Raw genomic sequence first — 18,421 nt, 5'->3', positions numbered from 1 at the left:
TACTCAGGAAGGTTTTGATGGAAGCTTGGGAAAGGGAAGAGAGGGAATTCAAACTGGAATGAAAGTCTTTAAAACGCAAAAAGCCACCAGGCCCAAATAAAAATAATAGCAAAGGGCTTGACTAGGAAATACTACAGTAATACAAACCATATAAATAGAAGATAAAAAAAGGAAACCAGAACATGAATGACACATTCACCCCTTTCTTTAAAATAATTTAGTTTCTATATGAAAAGGCAGGAAGCTGAAAAGGAATGAGGACTTGGTTCAGGAAGGTGATGAGAGAAACTCTTTCATTCCTCATAACTCAGCTTCTTATATCCCTCCACATGAGCCTTTCTATCTACCTCCAGATAAACCCTATACCACAGACCAAGTCCATTCTTGGCATGTATCCTCATTATTCATTTGAAAATCTGGTCACTTCAAATTCAGCACTGCTCTTTTAACCCTCCAAACACCATTTCTTTCAGCCAATTCCTTGGTTTTACTTCCTCCTCATATATCAGGCAAAATAATCAATTTTCTGTTAGGTAGATGCTGTTCTTGAATCTTTATATTCTCATTGTTTTTCCATAGCTTTTAATGCAATTGTTAAAGGAAGAATTTACCCTGTGCTTTAAATTGAGATGAAAAGAAACTGAAAAGAAAGTCCAGATAGACTTAATTTCATTTTTTTATACCTTTATCTGTGAACAGAAGCAGCAAACAGTAAAAACTAGCACTTTTTTTCCTCACTAAATAGATACAATCTACTAGATTTGGATGTACATCCACAGACTCACATACATGCAGAGAAAATCTGGTGACTGCAAACATTTCCCTACTTTGCTACCATAGGTTATGACCAATTATCTCCAATAACGGTATCATGATAACAAAGTGGCATAGGCTTCAGAACAGTCTGCACAATCCTGCTCATGAACTTTGGGTAATTATTGAATATCTGTGTAGCTACTCTGCCACCATCACTCACACTAGCTGAGAATAAGCAAATTTAGATATCTTCTGCACATGCTGTAATTTCTATGTGCCTAGGACAAGCCACAGTTTTCAGGCTTCTTTAAAAACAAAATCCCATTTAAGAAAGGAAAAGAATTTAACCAAATTATTTCAACTGGATGTTAAGACAAATACTGAAATAACAAGCTTTGATTACAGTACACCCTGGCCTTATACAGGTCATGATGGATTTCTCATCAATTTGACATGTGGATAGACAAACCATTCAATAAAAATCCTGTATTGGCATTGAGTGAAGTGACACAAATTCCTACTTGTAAGCTGAACTCAAAATAAAGAATACACTGGAAAATGCAAAATTTTCCTTGTTTACATGTTAGTGAAAAGTGATCGATAATGCAACATAGTAATAAAATACTTACTTTGTGGAAAATCAATTTTCTAAAACTAATATTTATAAAACAGTTTCCAGAAAGATTATTAAAAATTCCAAGCAACCTAACCTCAGGGTTAGCTGTAATATATATGCAGAGCAATTCAGAGACTAAATATTCTTACCATGTCAGATTATTAAAGACTAGCATTAGCATTTGTACCAAAAACAAGCTAAATTATGAATGCATGCTCAACTGGGGTAAAAATGTTGCTTTTAAATTGTGTCTTATGAGGTCATGTTGTTGAATAACCAACTCTGAACATCTTCTACTTAAGGACATCAAGTCAAGCCTATTATCTGCTAAATGTGCCTATTAGAGTAAATGTATTCACTCACATGCTTTAGACGTTGCAGTGGGGTGAAGAACAGATTTCAAAATAACAGTATAGGTACATCAGCCAAATCACTTCAGAAACCTTGGAACATGTTTTGAAAGAAAATAGAGAGCTAGCAGAATCTATGAGCTAAAACATTGAATCTATACTTTGCCTTACATTAAATCAAGCCAGAAACGTATCCTGGAATAGAAATGATTAAGAGAACCAGTAAAAAAAAAAAAAAAATCACCTCTTTACTATGATAAATTTTTTAATAGAAGACTTGTCTCTTCTCCCCATTATGAAACATTCATGAGCATTTAATATCTGCACACTTTGAATCATCTTTGTGGGTAAAAGTGCAACTGGCTATTTATGCAATAGTATCTAATGACAGGACATGTTAGGGAATCAGATCTAATTTAGACTGTGTAGTCTTGTTCAACGCTGTCTGCTTAATATCAAAAATTGAAGCTAAGCCAGAGGTTACTATGTGTAGCTCACTGAAGAGAGAAGTGGCATTAAAATCAGGAGACATCAGATCTTTTCCTGGCTTTGCTACTGAGTCAATTTTGGGGCTTGAGCAAATAATTTATATATACATATATATGTCTGTGTATGTATATATATATGTGCATAGATGTAGATGCATGTGTTTGTGCATACACAAAATGTGAACACAAAGTGTGCAAAATGTGAACACTTCTCTTTAGAATGCTGAGTGCTCTTTTTAAACCCTTTCAAAATAGATCCCAAAGCACAAAGTATTTTGAGGAATACAATACATAACTTACCAGATACCACTGCTTTTTTCTTACCATAATATCTTATGGAGCATCTTGATGCTTAAAAGTCAGTACAAAATTTGTGTGCTACATTATAATGAATGCTGAGCGAGACTCAAAGGAATAAATTTATCCAACTCCCAAATATTTCATTAATCCAGAATACACTTAGGTAACAGGTAAAGAATAGATTAGCTGTGAACTGAAGACAACATAGCTAGATTTCCTTAGACATATACCTCACAAGCATGAAAGCTAGCACATTTTTTGTTTTTTCATGCCAAAGTTATAGATTTGAACAGCTTTAAGCTCAGGTCATTTGTAGCTACTCTTTTATCTACACAAACATAGTCTGAAAATTTGGTTTCATATTTTTCAGTTTAGGAAGTATCATACCTATGTGTGTGTGTTTACAGAAGACACCAAGAAATCTTACTCTGAAACCAAGATTTCAAAGCATAGTAATTAGTTTCTTATATTTTCAATAAACAAATACTGACATTGATTTGCACGTGAACAGGGAGGAAATTAACCAAATGTGACTTGCAAGTAGAAAGGTTTTTCTTTTTTTTTTCCCCCCAGTTATATTTTTGTGGCCTTCCCTGGAGTCTATAAATAAAACAGAACAGTGGCTCTGCTTTGGCAAATGAAAAATCAGATTTCAAGAAGGACTTGAGATCAACAGACTGCTATTTTGTAGACAAAGCCTGGAATATTAGTCCCAGAAGGCCAATATATGCCTTCAGACAGAACTCCCAAGTTTTATTTTCTTTATACTTAAAACATCTATGCATATACATGATAATGCCAGCTTTAAAAGCATTAAGTATCATGTTTATCTGTATGGGTTAGGAACATGTCAGTGATGCTTTACAGTGAAATAATACAGAAGGTTTCACATTCCTAGAGAACAAAATTCCATACAAACATTCATTGTCATGAATACCCACAGCATCAAAGCAGGGAGTAGGATAATAACCATTAAACAAGTGACACAGGAGGACCAGAGAAATAACCGTGATTTAGCCAGTTTTAGTGTCCAGAGATAAAACAGAAGATAAGCCAGAATTAGAACCGACAAATTCCAGGTGCTAGGTGCAAACTCCACCCATCACACAGCACTCCTGCATGAGTGAAGACTTGTCTCCAGAATAAGCCTTCTTTCCAGGACACCACAGGCTAATAAACCCTCTCCATTAAAAAGGAGACAAATTTCACTGAGGCGTTCCAATCTCTCTAACACTGCCAGAGCACAAGGGCTTCCATGAAATTTAGTCTTATTGCAAAGGTTTCCACTGTGAGCTCTTCAGAGCATAGTGCTTGGAGAAGGAAAGGGACATTATATTTTTGTATTACTGTTCTAGTTGATTTTGCCTTTAAATGTCTTATCCTTGGTGTAAGGATGTGGTTCATGACTCCCTCAGTTAAAAGGAAGAAATCAGAGAATTTTAATCTTTTGGGGGGCTGCTTAGAACTATTAGAAAATAAATAAAACAATAAAAAGGCATTCATGACTGCAATGAGTTAAGTGTTTTAAAGCATTCTTAGCATCTCAAAATTTTAAGTTGCTGATAGCTATGACAGTGTCTCTATTCTAGTTACAGTCCACAAGTGAAGGGGCATAAGGCTAAATGGGTTGGAAGGATTAGTAAAAAGCTAGAAAAACAGCCTTTGATCTCTAGAAAAGGTGTGTGCTCGCTTCCTATCCAGATCTTTATTTACTTGAAATATGCTATTACCATATGGAAGAAGAGTATCTGAAGTGAATACTGAGGTCAACCAGAAAACTAAAAATAACAACAAATATTATTTCACTTAGGTACCAACTGTGTTTTGTTGGTCTCAGTAAAGACTTCATCCAGGAACTCTCCCCCCAGCACTGATACATCAGGTGTTATATCTGTTGCCACTGGTATATGAGGCATTAATATGTAGTAATATACAAGAGTGACTGGAAATCTGGATATGTATCTTTAGGCTTTGTTTTAATTAAAGTGCATTGACAACAGAGTGAGCTGTCTTTCGCATTCACACTGTTATTGACATTGTGATGCTGTAGTTCTGTGGGCCTTTTTAGCACGTACAGATGGGTCAAGCACCTCCATTGACATACTTTTTAAGTATTCTGCACAAACACAAGAAGTGATGGGCAAAGAAAATAAATTGTAAGAGGAAGTTTGTATTTTTGCCATTATAGATGATGTGTAGAGTTCTTCTATCATTAAGACACATGTCCTAATATGTGAAGCCCCATCACCATGATCGGAATGCAAGCTAAATGACTAGGGTAACTGAACCTCAGGGCTTACACAGATCACACACTGCAAGCAGATGTTAAAGTTCACTTCATAGCCAGTACTACCAAGCAGCAAAGCAAGGGTTATGCCGTCCTTTGATGCATGAGATGCTAGAGTTGGAACTAGTCAAAGAACAGAATTTTCTCAGACATACTGTATAACCTTGTCAATATCTAAGGAAGGACACTGTGAAAATATGTTTCCTTTCCTCATTCTCATGCCAGATGGACCTATAATTCTTTGTAGTAAATTCCTTGTTCTTGTATTTCTGCATATTAAATAAACTGAGTAGAAGCCTTGTCCATTTTTTTCAGTTACTGACTCAGCCTTTTGTCATGAGTTCTACTTGCATTATTTATTATAATTAATTGTTACACTTCATTGACTATTGAGAAATTTGATCCAAGGACATGCATAATCCTTGAAATTCATATATCTTGATATTACAAGGATCATAAACCTTAAATTAGGAAAGGATGGACTAATGCACATAAATTGCTCTCGTGTACTTTAGGAAAAGCATTAATTGTCTATACCAGGGTGATGGTGTATTCCTGATATCTGTCTATCTGCCACTGATGCCCTTGTTCTTAGCATAAATTAAACAGAACTGTTTATTCCCATAGTTGTTATAATTATGAACCAGCCCATGCAAGAAATCATTTCAGCATATTTATTACTTGAAAATTAGAGAACTTGCTCAAGGAGGCTAGGTACAGACATGAGTCTAATTAAGTTCCTACTCTTAAGACAGGAAATTCCTCTATTTAGTCTTCCCTTAGCTGAATCATTTGAGGAATACAAAATGATCAATTCCGCTTCACTGTTCTATTACTATACCCTCATTATAAAACCTTCTCAGTTTCAGCAGAAAATACAGAAATACAGTAGCCTTGAGTTCTCAGTTTTACCATTTGGTATTTGCAGGCTTACCCAAGCAGTGCTGCTTACAGCGTGTAATAAACACAACAGGAGAGACAATGCTGCTGAAACCATTTAAAGCTGTACTTATTTATGGTTGGGCTTCAGTTGAGCCTCCAGCTGCCTGCCAGCTTCCTTGAGGATTTGCAGCTGAGAAGCTAGCTGTACCTGCAGAAAATGCACAGATCTCAGGGATGTGATAGTGAAGGATCACAGCTGTAAAGACAGATTATTTTTGTCAACTCACTTTTAAACTTTCCTATCCAAGATGATGTTAACTCAGCTTTTCAAGCAGGACCTTCTTTGGCTCCAACCCTACTAGGCAGAGTGTTACATTACTATTTTTCACTTTGGAAAACAAATTTCTCCCTAGTCTCTGAAATGACTCCATTTCAAAAGATGTGAGGCAGAGACCCTAAGGAAAGTAAAGGAATACCTTTTTCCAGTACTGTGCTAGACGATAAAGTAGCTGAGAGACACATAGGCAATTTCAGTGTTATGTGTCAGTGAGGTCTTATTGGAATATTAACTAGGCATAATGATTTTTAGAAATTTCTTTGCTTCCTCTTAGAAAAAACAATTTTTGAAAAAAAATCATTATAGCTGCTCATTGATTTCATTAAATTTACAAAGCTTAGTTTTCCTATGAAAAGCTAATCGATTAAACAATTTACAAATCTGTCTCCTCAAGAACTCCCCTCCAAATTAAAAAGGGATCTGAGCTAATCACACCACTTCCTTCAAATAAATCTGGCTACATAAGTAAGGCTGGCAGTGTCCCTTGAATGAAGAAAACTAACACTTTCTTCCAAAAGGACACGGCAGGGGTTTGTGTGTTAATGGGTGACCTACAAATGCCCTGCTGCAGTCTCCATGCAGTTTGTTACCTAAGGACTGTCTCTATTGAAAAGATCCTAATTGGTCTCAACTGCCAGGGCTCGGGAAGTTCACCAGGACCTGTATCAAATCCATCTCCTAAGTGGACAGATTCAAGCAGCCTCCATTCCATGGGGCCCATAGTGGGATAAGAAACCTCCAGGGCCCCTTGGCTAGCTCAGGTACCAGAGGCAGGGTGGTATTGCTCCTGAAGCTTTCTGCCAGAGCTAATCTGATGGGAGTTATTCCTTCTTTGCTGTGTTAATCCACATATTACTCAGTATGTTCCCGAAAACCCTTTTTTTTTTGTCAGTGGAGACAGAAGAAAAGAATAATTTCAGCCAAAAAAAAGTTTTCCCCTGTATTTTGGTATTTATTTTCTCCTTGAAAAACATTTCTCTGGGCAAAAGTAAAGATATTTTTGCAATACTGATTTTAATTTGCTATTCTGTCTCTCTCACATATACACACATTACTTTGAGATACTGTCCTCTGACAGCAGAGATCAATAGACCCTTCATATCTTAAAAACCATCAGGTAACTCTTCAGTGATTAGGGGATTGATTCTGCTTTCTGTTGTGCTGTTGTCAGTCTGGAATAATTGAACAGAAACCAATGAATTTATATTGTTGTAAGTAAGATCACAGTCCATTCTCTTACCTAAGATGATCCACTTTGCTTCCCAATCTTATAATAAGAAAAAAAAAAAAAAAAAAAAAAAAGGAAGGGAAGGTAAAAAGCTCTCAAAAAATTATCGCTTTTCTCTTTTGAACTCATTAAGAACTTTGTTTTTACCAGCAATTGACTTTCATCAACATTGCATATGTTTTATGTAGCTTGTACACCAGAACGTGTCTTTCCACAGAACAAAAAGCTTCAGCACACTGATCTCACATCTCTCTTTCAACACATGCATACATATGTAAGTATATATGACATTTCTACATACATATAGATATGTCTACACACATACATATACAGATATATAAGCATTCATAGATATATAAGCACCCCATATAAATATCTGTTCTAGAGGACAATTAATATATAGCAAATATATTTGCTCTCCTGTTCTCTATTTCCTGCCATCTTTTTGAATACTTTTTTCCCTCTTCTGGAGCTCCATGCAAATTTCAAAAGTGTCTTTGTACACATGACTTCGCTTCCTCACTATTTACAAGACAGCATTTTCATATTTAAGCAAATCCCCTTTTTTCCTGAACTTCCAGATACATTTTAATAAATAATTCTCTAAAAAGGGATTGCTGGGAAACATCCAATCATCTGATATTAAATGGGAAAGCTGTAAGTGCAGATTTCTTGTTTTAGACATTCCAGAGAAAGATAGGGTCATGAGTCAGAAGGGAGGAGACATGCTGTCTGGTTAGCTAAGCATTGAAGAAATAGAAACTAGACTTCATATTATCTCAGGCAGGTCAGTTCCTTAGCCCCTTGAGTGTCTTTTTAGTATCCAGCCATCTCATCATTTTTACTTACAACTTTACTTATAACCCTTATTCTTCACTACTAATTACAAAAAAAGCACCATTCTGCCAAGTCCTCAAGCTTCCACCATGTTGCCCGCAATAATCTATTTTTTGTCTCAAACAAGTGGCTCTGGAGCTGTGCAAGATAAAGAAGGAAAAGTTGTTCATCATTTTACTCTAAAAGGGCCTATGTTTGGCCGCTCAAAGCTAGAACCTCTGCCTCCCCAGTCTCAACTTCCAATATGGTTAATAAGGTAATATGCAATGTGTAAAGAACACCTATTATTTTGGGGTTTTTTTCCCCCTACTCAGTTTCAGTTCATCTGCCCAAAAGTCAATGAGTAGAACGTATGAGATTTAAGGATGTTTCCATGGGGCAGCCATCTGTTTTATGTTTTATTCTTTTCAGAATACAATATTATATTTCAGCTTTATGTGCATTGATTCAGATTTATAACATTTTATGTAACTGTGACCCATCATGATGAATATCACAGATGATGATAGGCTCGTTAAGCACATCTCATTTTAGTCAAACTGCAAGTGGCATTTTGTTTATATGGTTCATTTCGCCAACAAATTAGATTTCAAATTGATTGCTTTCTGAAATGACTTTGTTCATCAATTTCTAGACGAGGCAATTACAAAGACTATACTAGTAATTAATAAGCCTCTGTATCAACAATGTTTTTAAACTGCTTGGCAGTAGTAGTGAAGTTTAAGGGAAGTCAGATGTTAATTATCAGAGCTGCCCAGAATCTGATAAAAGAATACCTCACAGAGATACTTTTTCATAGTGTGAAATTAAAAGCCTAATACCTTTTCCTAAGATAAGACGCTCTTTTCCTCTTAGCCTTAGGTAGAGGAGCAGAAAAAGACATTACACCCAATTTGTGAAATATTCAAATAAGAAACTCAATGTGAATGTTTTCAGTCATAACTGAGAAGATTGACAGGACCTAGATTTAAGTTTTGATTTGCCAGAGACTTGGTGAATGGCATTGGTCAAAAGCCTAGGATTTGTTTACATGTCAAAATCTAACTCAGAAGGAATGAGTTCAAGTCAAACGAGCCTGGGCAGAATGCTGCAATAAACTCAGCACTCTGCTTCTGATCCCTATGCAAGCAAAGGAGCCTTTGACTGTACCTTGCAAAACACCATACAAGTGACTTGCCCACAGCCAGCTACGACCCTCATGTTAGAGTGAACTTTAATCAGTGTTTCTGTTCTTAGTATGTTAAATAAGGAAAACAGCATTTCCTACCTTACAAGATTGAGTAAGAAAGGTAATTTGTTGTGAGGCTATCAGACATCATAGCAATATGTGCTCCATCTAATTAATGTAAAGTTCATGTTAAGTCTTCTGATGACAAGTTTTACTGATTTTGGCTGGGACAGAGTTAATTTTCCCCGCAGTAGCTCATATAGTGCTATGTTTCTGATTTGTGCTGAAAACAGTGTTGATAATGCAGGGATATTTTAGTTATTGCTGAGCAGTGCTTACACAGAGCCAAGGCTTTTTCTGCTTCTCACCCTGCCCCACCAGTGAGTAGGCTAGGGGTGCACAAGGAGTTGGGAGGGGACACAGCTGGGACAGCTGACCCCAGCTGACCAAAGGGATATGCCATACCATATGACGTCATGCTCAGCAATAAAAGCCAGGTGAAGAAGAAGAAAGGAGGACGTTTGGAGTGATGGCATTTGTCTTCCCAAGTAACCGTTACACGTGATGGAGCCCTGCTTTCCCGGGGATTGCTGAACATCTGCCTGTCAATGGGAAGTAGTGAATGAATTCCTTATTTTGGTGGTTTGCACATGCAGCTTTTGCTTTACCTGTTAAATTGTCCTTATCTGAATCCATGAGTTTTCTCACTTTTACTATTCTGATTCTCTTCCCCAACCCAATGGGGGAGAGTGAGCGAGTGGCTGTGTGGGGTTTAGCTGCTGGCCAGGGTTAAACCACAGCACAGGTCAAATCTACCCTAAGCCACAGAGAGTTTTTTCCACTGTCTTCACAAAGCTAAAATTTTACCTGATGTGCCTCAAGGTCTCAAAAATATCTTCATGGGAGTCTCCATGTGTAAGACTATCTCCTACTCCTTCCTCTTTGCTGACCAATACCACCTTCTCAATTGTGGGACCAGGTAGACTGTCTTGCAGAATGTTTCTAGGGCAGGTATTCCACTGCATGAGACATGCCAGTTCAGAATGAATTATATTAGGTTTCTGTCCGAATGCCCAGATGATTTCTAAATTAAAATTTTGAAGGGCTATTAACGCAGGACATAAAGCAGAGCCTTTGGGATTCAGGATAAAAATCAGGAAGCAAAATGTAAAGCATCAATTTTCTCACCCTTTAACAGAAGACCAGATATTAACAATCAGCATTTGCTAAAAATGAATGTAAACAGTTCATGTCTTTGCAAGCTCTGAATATCAGGCTGTGGCACCAAACTATTAAGCTGGCTTACAGTGTGCATCCCTGAATAACTAAAATGCCAGAGTGTGGAGAAGAGCCAGCACCTGATGAAAATGGAAATAAAATTTTAAAAGACCGTAAGGATTGTAAAGGCCTGAGGTAAGCAATGAGGTGAGGGAGTAAACTAGCAATAACTCTAGCCTAATACACACTAAAAAAAGTAATAAAAATAAAGAAGCCAGCAGAAAATGGCAGCTTCAAAGGTACAGAAACTGCAAAGAGTAAAGACAACTGAAATGCACACACTTGTATCTCTGATGCTATTGAAGAGGTTTAAACTTGGACATTAAAGACTACATTCTCGGCAACACTGTCAAAATCTGTTTAAAAAGGATGATTTATTATAGACAAATACTGTTAAGCTTAGCCTATTATACCCCACTTTCTCTCTGGACCAGAATTTTCCATTGTATTCAACAACAATGGAACAGCACATACACTGGAATAATCTGATGATTTTTCAAACTCCTGCTAAACTTTGGAGTTTAGCCCACTTTAAGATATCCAGGCAGCTCAAGCCCCTTTTACACCTGCTGTTCCAGGAAAAGACATGTCATTTTTCTGACCATTGTTCTGACTTCTATAGTTCTCAATTTCACTGAAAAAGTCAGTCACAGTATGCATTAACATAACTACGTGAGAAACCTGTCTAGCATTCAACTTTTGCTTTTTTCCAGGAAGCATGTTTTGAGTCTTTCCTAAATAATTAATCAAAAGTTAACTGATGGATTTCTCACCAATAACCTTCCTTAAATTTTGTTCCAGGGTTGACCTTCAAGTAGATTTGCACCTGATACTAGATATTACCTCTACACTAATAAGCTATAATAAACTACATCATCTTTGTCAGCCACAGATATGATCCCCAATGTTTTATGTACGAAACACTACAGACCAACAAGAGAAACCAAGATTAGTTATTATCATCATGCAAAAATTATTACACAGTTTCTTCAACCCTAACTTAAAAGGACAATTTCTGCTTAAAAACAAAATCCTTTTCCCTCATTAGTAATGACATTTCAGGTTTATAAAACTAAACCCATGACTATTACAGCAAGTATTACGAAAAAATAGATTCCACTTGGCCTTAATCACTTGGATCATGTGGAAGACATAAACCAGATTATGAAATAAAATTAGTTCAGTTTTCACTTAGATGAGAATGTATTTCCTACATCAGAAAAGTTTATTTTACATGCTGTATTTGCTGTTTAAATAGACTCAATGCATATACTGTAATGAATCCACATATAATACACTGAGGAATTAAAGGCTCAGAGTACTGGAATTAAAGGTTCCATTATTTTTCAGGTAATGTATTTTGCATCACTGTATTATGAGATTGAGGACAGATGCTTTGGCCCTTTGCCTCAACTCTGCAGACGGTTCACCTTATTTATGTGAGTACTTCCTATAAATCCAACAAGTCCCAAGGGTATAGTTAAACATGCATGTAATATTGCCGGATCAGGGCCCTCATCTTGATTTGCTATGCTCACTGGATGCAATTTTTTTCCTGTTGCTGTCAGACTCCTTGTTTGTTAATCATCTTTCCAGATGATTACTCCAGCTTTCCAAGTCAATGTCTGTGTGGGGCCACATTCACACCTAGCAGGTAACTCCTACCTATTTCTGCCTTATTCCATCAGCTTGATGTTTCAATGCATCCAATACAGTCCTCTACCTGGAACTCACCTTTCCTGAAACCCCCAAGCTATTTCCTCCTGACCTCACCTTGTTTGATTGCTCCTAGTCCTATACAAAATATAGACAAAGATTTTAATTTGACAATATTTTATTTGAAAAAAAGAGATTTCTATATTAACAAGGACTTCAGCAAATTTTAGACACAGTGGTGTCCTTGTTTATCTTCTTACTTTAGCTAGACTTTTCAAAGTCCTTTTAATGACCCTAAAAAATTATTACATTGGCTTGTTTGGGCATCTGGGGGGTGGGAAATAAAAAAAAAGGTAAAAGAGCTGTATGCTATTTCTAATCCAATTCCCTCATACATATAGTCCTTCCTTTCTTTCAGCTGGCATTTCCATGCTTGATAGGTTTTCTAGCCACTTCTAAGGACATTACTGCAAATAACAGAGAGATGCATTGTGTATATTCTGTCTGCACACTATAAGCATTTCATACATCATTTAATTGTTACAGACTCAAAAAGGTCAATGTATTTTTCTTAAAGTTAAGGAACTGATTTTCTTTTTTACCTGGTTGATGGTTCCGTAGTGTTTGCAGAGTAGTCCATTTGGGAGTATAGGAAACTGACACAGATTTCCTTTTTATTGCACTGCATTAACATCAGTCACATACTTTTCATTTAGTAAATGAATAAGAACTAAATTTGTTTTAACCTTGGCAATGTCTGTAGTATTTCTTAGGTAAATCAGCCACTGTCTGCCATCCTTTGATGCAATATTAAACTGACACCATGAATATTTAGAAGCATTTAATTTTCCAAATTGCTCTGCTCACAAACATAATGCAACAGTCCCTGTCCTGGCCATATTCAAATAGAATGATCTCCTCTTTTTAACTACTGAATTCCAACCAACTATGTGGTTGCCCATGGCTGTATTTTGCCCAAAATTAATGCATTTCATCTATAAATTGTATTCCTTCTGTTGCACCAAGTCGCAAATACTACACTTGAAATTTACTCAGATAAAATTAAGTGACTTGCAGGGAAATCACTAGTCAGCAGTATCTTCTATCCAAACTGATTTGCCCCTAGAAAAGTGTGCAGGTATGGCAAGTAAATAATGTTGGTCAACAGGGTTTATAATGATAAACACTTTGACCACTCTTGTGGTTTTAGAGCACAAGATCAGAAAACAATGAAATTCATAGAGTAGCCATGTGACATTCCTGGGTAAAAGAGAGCCATGCCAGCATGACAAAGAGAACCTGACAATCTTTTTTTTCTTGTTTTTCCAACAGCACAGAACAATATAAAAAGAATCAACTTAGGCTGTAGGTTTGTCCTGAATGTTATTGGCAACTAAAATCAGTTTTGTTTCTGTACCTTCTTTCCAAAACAGCTCTTTTTCGGGGATAAACTTTTAATTGACTATTGATGGATAAAGAGGTGAACGGGTTAGACCATTAAACATCCCCAGGAGCTGTCAAAAAAATACTCTGGCTCTCAGCCCATAATTCAGCTTTCATGCCACATAAGGTGTTGGTTGCTCAGGCTTAGAGTATTAATATTGCCTCAGAATAAGAAAAAATATTCCAAGATCACCAAAACAAACCAAACAAAAAAACAAAACAAAAAAACCCCCAGTATTTAAAGTTAAGTTGTTAAGTTCTTTTTTCTTGCACTGAAGTAATGGCCTGATTTTCAGAAAAGCTGAAGAGTATGTACCTTTTCTGGACTGGGTACTACTTCTGAACATATTTTAAAACTTATAGAAAACTAAATCAGGATTTAAGATGCTATATGGAGACAGACTGTGTTTAGTATTCTAGACATTTTGATTTATGACTCTCTTCTTCATCTTCAGGCAAAACTATTGTTTCATCTACCTATATCTTAAAGCTGTATTCTCTCTGGTAAAATATTTAATCTATAACCTTTATTACAGAAAATCTTTTTTCATGATTTATTATGATTAGAAAATTTTAGTTTCTATTAAACAGATTAAATGTATCTTGAAATTAGATTGGTATCAACTCCCTTAAAATTACAATGACATACCAAAATCTTCCCCAGACAGATATAGCTAGAGAACTTATAGCTGAGTTCACAGATGCTTTAAAGATGTAAGTCTGCCTACAGTCTAGACAACATAAAAGATACTGAATATGAAAAGCAGACATCAATTCTATTCAGAAACTAGGTTTGGTAGGTACATAGTATATATAAACTGGAACACTTCAATAATGAAAACAAAAGCATCAGCATTTCGAGTGAAACAAAGCTGATAGATTGCAGAAGTGAACATCTCAGTGGCTTTTTTCATCATGCAACTCTAATATTCCATGAAGGAACAAATTAGCGTTCTTAAGCAGTTCCTCCCCAGTGAATACTAAATACAAGGCTTAGGATTTATTGATTGCAACCATTCCACAGGGTAAGTATGCTCTGCAGTGTGCCCAGCAGTCTTAGTTTTGATTGAGCCAGTCTGGGGGACATATTGAAGCACACTGTAGGTTTCTCTTTGGCTACGCACCCAACTTTCATTTTCTATTTGTATTTGGAACATGGCCTAAGTGCAGAAAGTACTTGCTTCACAGTCTAGACAGAGCCAATATCAGCACTTTCTGAAAACAAACATAATTCTTTTATTTCCATGCAAATCTGCAAAGTTCTGCAAAGAACTCCCAACCATATATACCAGGAGATCTCTGACAGCAACCAGCTTTGATCTTGGAGGAAAAGGTACATTGGAAGTGTATGTGAAGCTAAGCAAATTCAAAATAAAGTGTTCCTTTTTTGAAAGTCCCAGTGGCATTTATCCTTTAGAATGACTTAGGAAAGTAACAATTTCATTATCACCTGAAAGCCTTTCCTCAAGACTAAACATCTTTCCAAAAGATAAGCTATCTCACAGAGATATCTTGAATTTTATGTTTACTGGGAGAATTTCTATCATGTGTGTAATGCCAGATTGAGACAGGGTTAATGCACAAGTCCCTACATACAACGGTATGAAGAACATCTCCAAGAACTGTGGACATTCAACAGTGATCATGGTCAAAATCTCAGTGTCTCTCATTTCCTCTTCTTTCAGTGACTCCTGATTCTGCAGAGTGCAATGTGCTCCAAGAACTTTAAGAATGCATGAGAAGCTCTTAAACATTTTGCTTATTCAGAGCCTGAAAGAACTATTAACTGGCTAAGAAAAAAATTGTCCTTTTCCACATCACACATAACAAAGCAAGATGTTGTGGTCATTGCTCAAAGCATATGTGACACATTCAAAACTCTTCTCTGTTACTTATGTATTTTGAACGTGCACATGGCAAGAAGCCAATTCTTTGGAAAATATCTATACCACAAACTTTTCCTCACTACTTTCCATTTACTGTGTTTTATTTTATTAATATGGTAGTTACCATCATAGTTCAAACACAACTTGTGGGTGCTTGACAGATTAACACAATGTTATTATTACTCAGATTATAGATATCATATCACAACCATACATATTGCCTGACCAGACAGGCAGCTTACATGACTAATTTTAAGTAGATGCCTAACTTTAATATGTGGAAAAGCTAATGAATCCAACTCCTACCATTTAAAACATTATTGTTTAATCTCTATAACCAGTGCAAATAAACAAGAATTACTGGGAATCTTTGAATTTTTTTTTCTGAAGATGCATACTGAGGACCCACACTTGCCTTTTATTGTGTGCTGAAACAGTTTATGCCTCTTCTGTATTTAAAAAACTGGCATTTGGAAAATATTTCCTCTTGTATTTTTTTTCTACTATGTAACTAGCTTTGATATGCAAAATATTTTAAATATAAATCATTTAAATCTTTATAGAATCTAATAGCAAAGAAAAAGGCTAATTCAAGACAGATTTAATGTAGTATTGCCTACTTATTACGTTTAAAAGGTTCAGGTGTTTTTAACACTTCACATTCTGAACTCATAAGATTATCTAAGCTCCGTTTTTATTTTTTATGCTCTTACTTGACAAAGAATTCCTTGCAGAGATGACTTTCCCAGCTCCAAAAAAAAACCAACAAAAAAACACCAAATAAAAAATATTTTTTACTTTTAAAATATCAAAATTTAATTCACTCTCTAAGTTTTGAAGTACTTGGCTCATAATTCTGATGTTTCTGTTGGGCATGTGTTATAAAGTGATTTCTGCAAGGCATAAATATGGTTATTGCAGGAGTTTTGGTCTAGAGGTCACATGAATATAACGGAGAAAGTCTTGAACAAGAAGGTAAAACAGTTTTAGAAAAAAATGTTAGCATTAAAGGAAGAGGAATGTGCCCCATCTAGAAAGAGATATGGAGGGAAGTAAACAAAAAGAACCACACCAGTGAGTGGATGGCACTAAATGAACTGAAAAGCATATTGTGTGCCCTTACCCCACCCCATAAGATCAGAATAGCTCATGTATGGTATGAAAAAAGTCAACTGCATTAGAAATACCTGATTTTATATCATTGATTTCTATACTAATAGAGTCTGATCAGTTTCAAACATGTTTCTGATGTTTTCAGGCTTTTATTGTTGGGTTTTTTTTTTTCTTTTTTCCATAAGGCCACTGTGTCTTTTATTCAAACTCTTTCTACAGTATTTATTACCAGACACCCCAAAGTTATAAAAAGTGCTTTTCTAACAAATGTAAATTTTGCCTCTTGGCTGAAACATAGTAGCATTAGCAAATTAGCTTTGGGAGTGAAAAACTACATAGAGAAATGGAAGAAAGTAAAATTGTCATGTTAAAAATTTACCACAGTGCTGGACCGTTCTCTGTCTGATAGCAAAAGGCCGTGAGCACTGCAGTGGACAACAAACAGGCTCACTGCTAATGGAAGACTGTTTTTTCCTAAATCACAAATTATTCTATAGAGCCTAGGTTTCCTGAAGAAACCTTTCATCCAAACATTTCCTTGGTCCAATCTATTGTAATGTATTTAATCTAATTTATTTGTGGTCCATGAGAAATGCAGAACATTAATCACGTCTCCTTTTAGTTTTCTCTGCAATTATATGAAACTTGCTTTTGCCCTCTCACACACCATTGTAAATCAGAAGTAAATTTACTGAATTAGGTGGAATCCACTGGAACAAAGTGGTATAAGTAAGTGAAGAATCAGGTTCTTTATACTTTAATTCATTGTTCCTACTTTCTTCCCTTTCCTGCCCCCCATCATTATTTTAGCACAGAGGTAACTAAGGTCAGTATATTTTGCTTTCAGCCTTGATCATGGTTACATCTTCACTATATTTATAGTGAATGAGACAGATCAAAGAACTCTAAATCAGCTGCAGAAATAGCTAAAGCTTGCTTAAACAACAGCTGAGAAACACTTTGCACGCACCATTTGACCTAACCTCAACTCTGCCCTCATGATGGATGAAGAAATGCAGCTTTCTGGCTGAGCAACAGAAGTAGTGGGAAACATTTACCAGCACAAATTATAATGGTAGATGGAGTACCATGTTCATTTATGAAACCTCAGACTTTCCAAAAAATTCTCTTTCAACCAGACAGCAAACATGGAAATTCTCAACTTGAAAAGGAACATTTTTTTCCCAAGAAAATGCAGATGACAACTGAAAATTGCTGTTTGTTTTAACTAGAACCACTACCACAACTCCAGAAAATCTTAAGTACTTCTAGATAATAATCCTTTAAGCTCACTTTATATCTCAAGGGATGCTCTTATCCCCACACACATATGAAAATGAAAAAAACATTCATGGGAAATGTTTCCCTGACATTTTGGAAGCAGTGAAATCAGTACACAGGGCAAATAGTAGAGTCAGGTCACAGCATGTTCATACATAGCATGTCAATAAAAGTAATTAGCTGATGCAGGCTGAGCTATGGTTTCTTTTTTTAATCCTGAATTACTATTTGAAGCAGTTACTAATAGAAAGGGGAAAATCACCCATTGGCTAGCCTCCATTTTAGATGCATATGCTAGTAATCTCACATCTAAATATTTGATTGATGTGACATTCAAGTACTTCAGAAACTACCCCCTCGTGCACTGTCATAAGTCAAACCATGGAGTCTTCGAAGAGCCTCGAGTCTGCTACAAATGCCCAGTAAAATTTCCTGTGGAGTTTTCTTGGCTTTCAGGAATATTTCTGCACAATATATCTCACAGGATATGCTTGGCATCATACATAGACATTCTT

The 18,421-nt window shown here is 36.1% G+C and overlaps 1 long non-coding RNA gene across 6 annotated transcripts in view; it reads right to left on the bottom strand.

Moving 5' to 3' along the window:
• Positions 1-18,421, bottom strand: part of LOC115342517 — an 87,669-nt gene that overhangs the window by 65,168 nt on the left and 4,080 nt on the right. The gene's annotated exons all lie outside the window — the stretch shown is intronic.

This window comes from Aquila chrysaetos, chromosome 1 (genome assembly GCF_900496995.4).
Source record: "Aquila chrysaetos chrysaetos chromosome 1, bAquChr1.4, whole genome shotgun sequence".
Taxonomy (NCBI): Eukaryota; Metazoa; Chordata; class Aves; order Accipitriformes; family Accipitridae; genus Aquila; species Aquila chrysaetos.
Note: the sequence above shows the minus strand (reverse complement) of the source record. Positions and strands in the feature narration are given on the sequence as shown.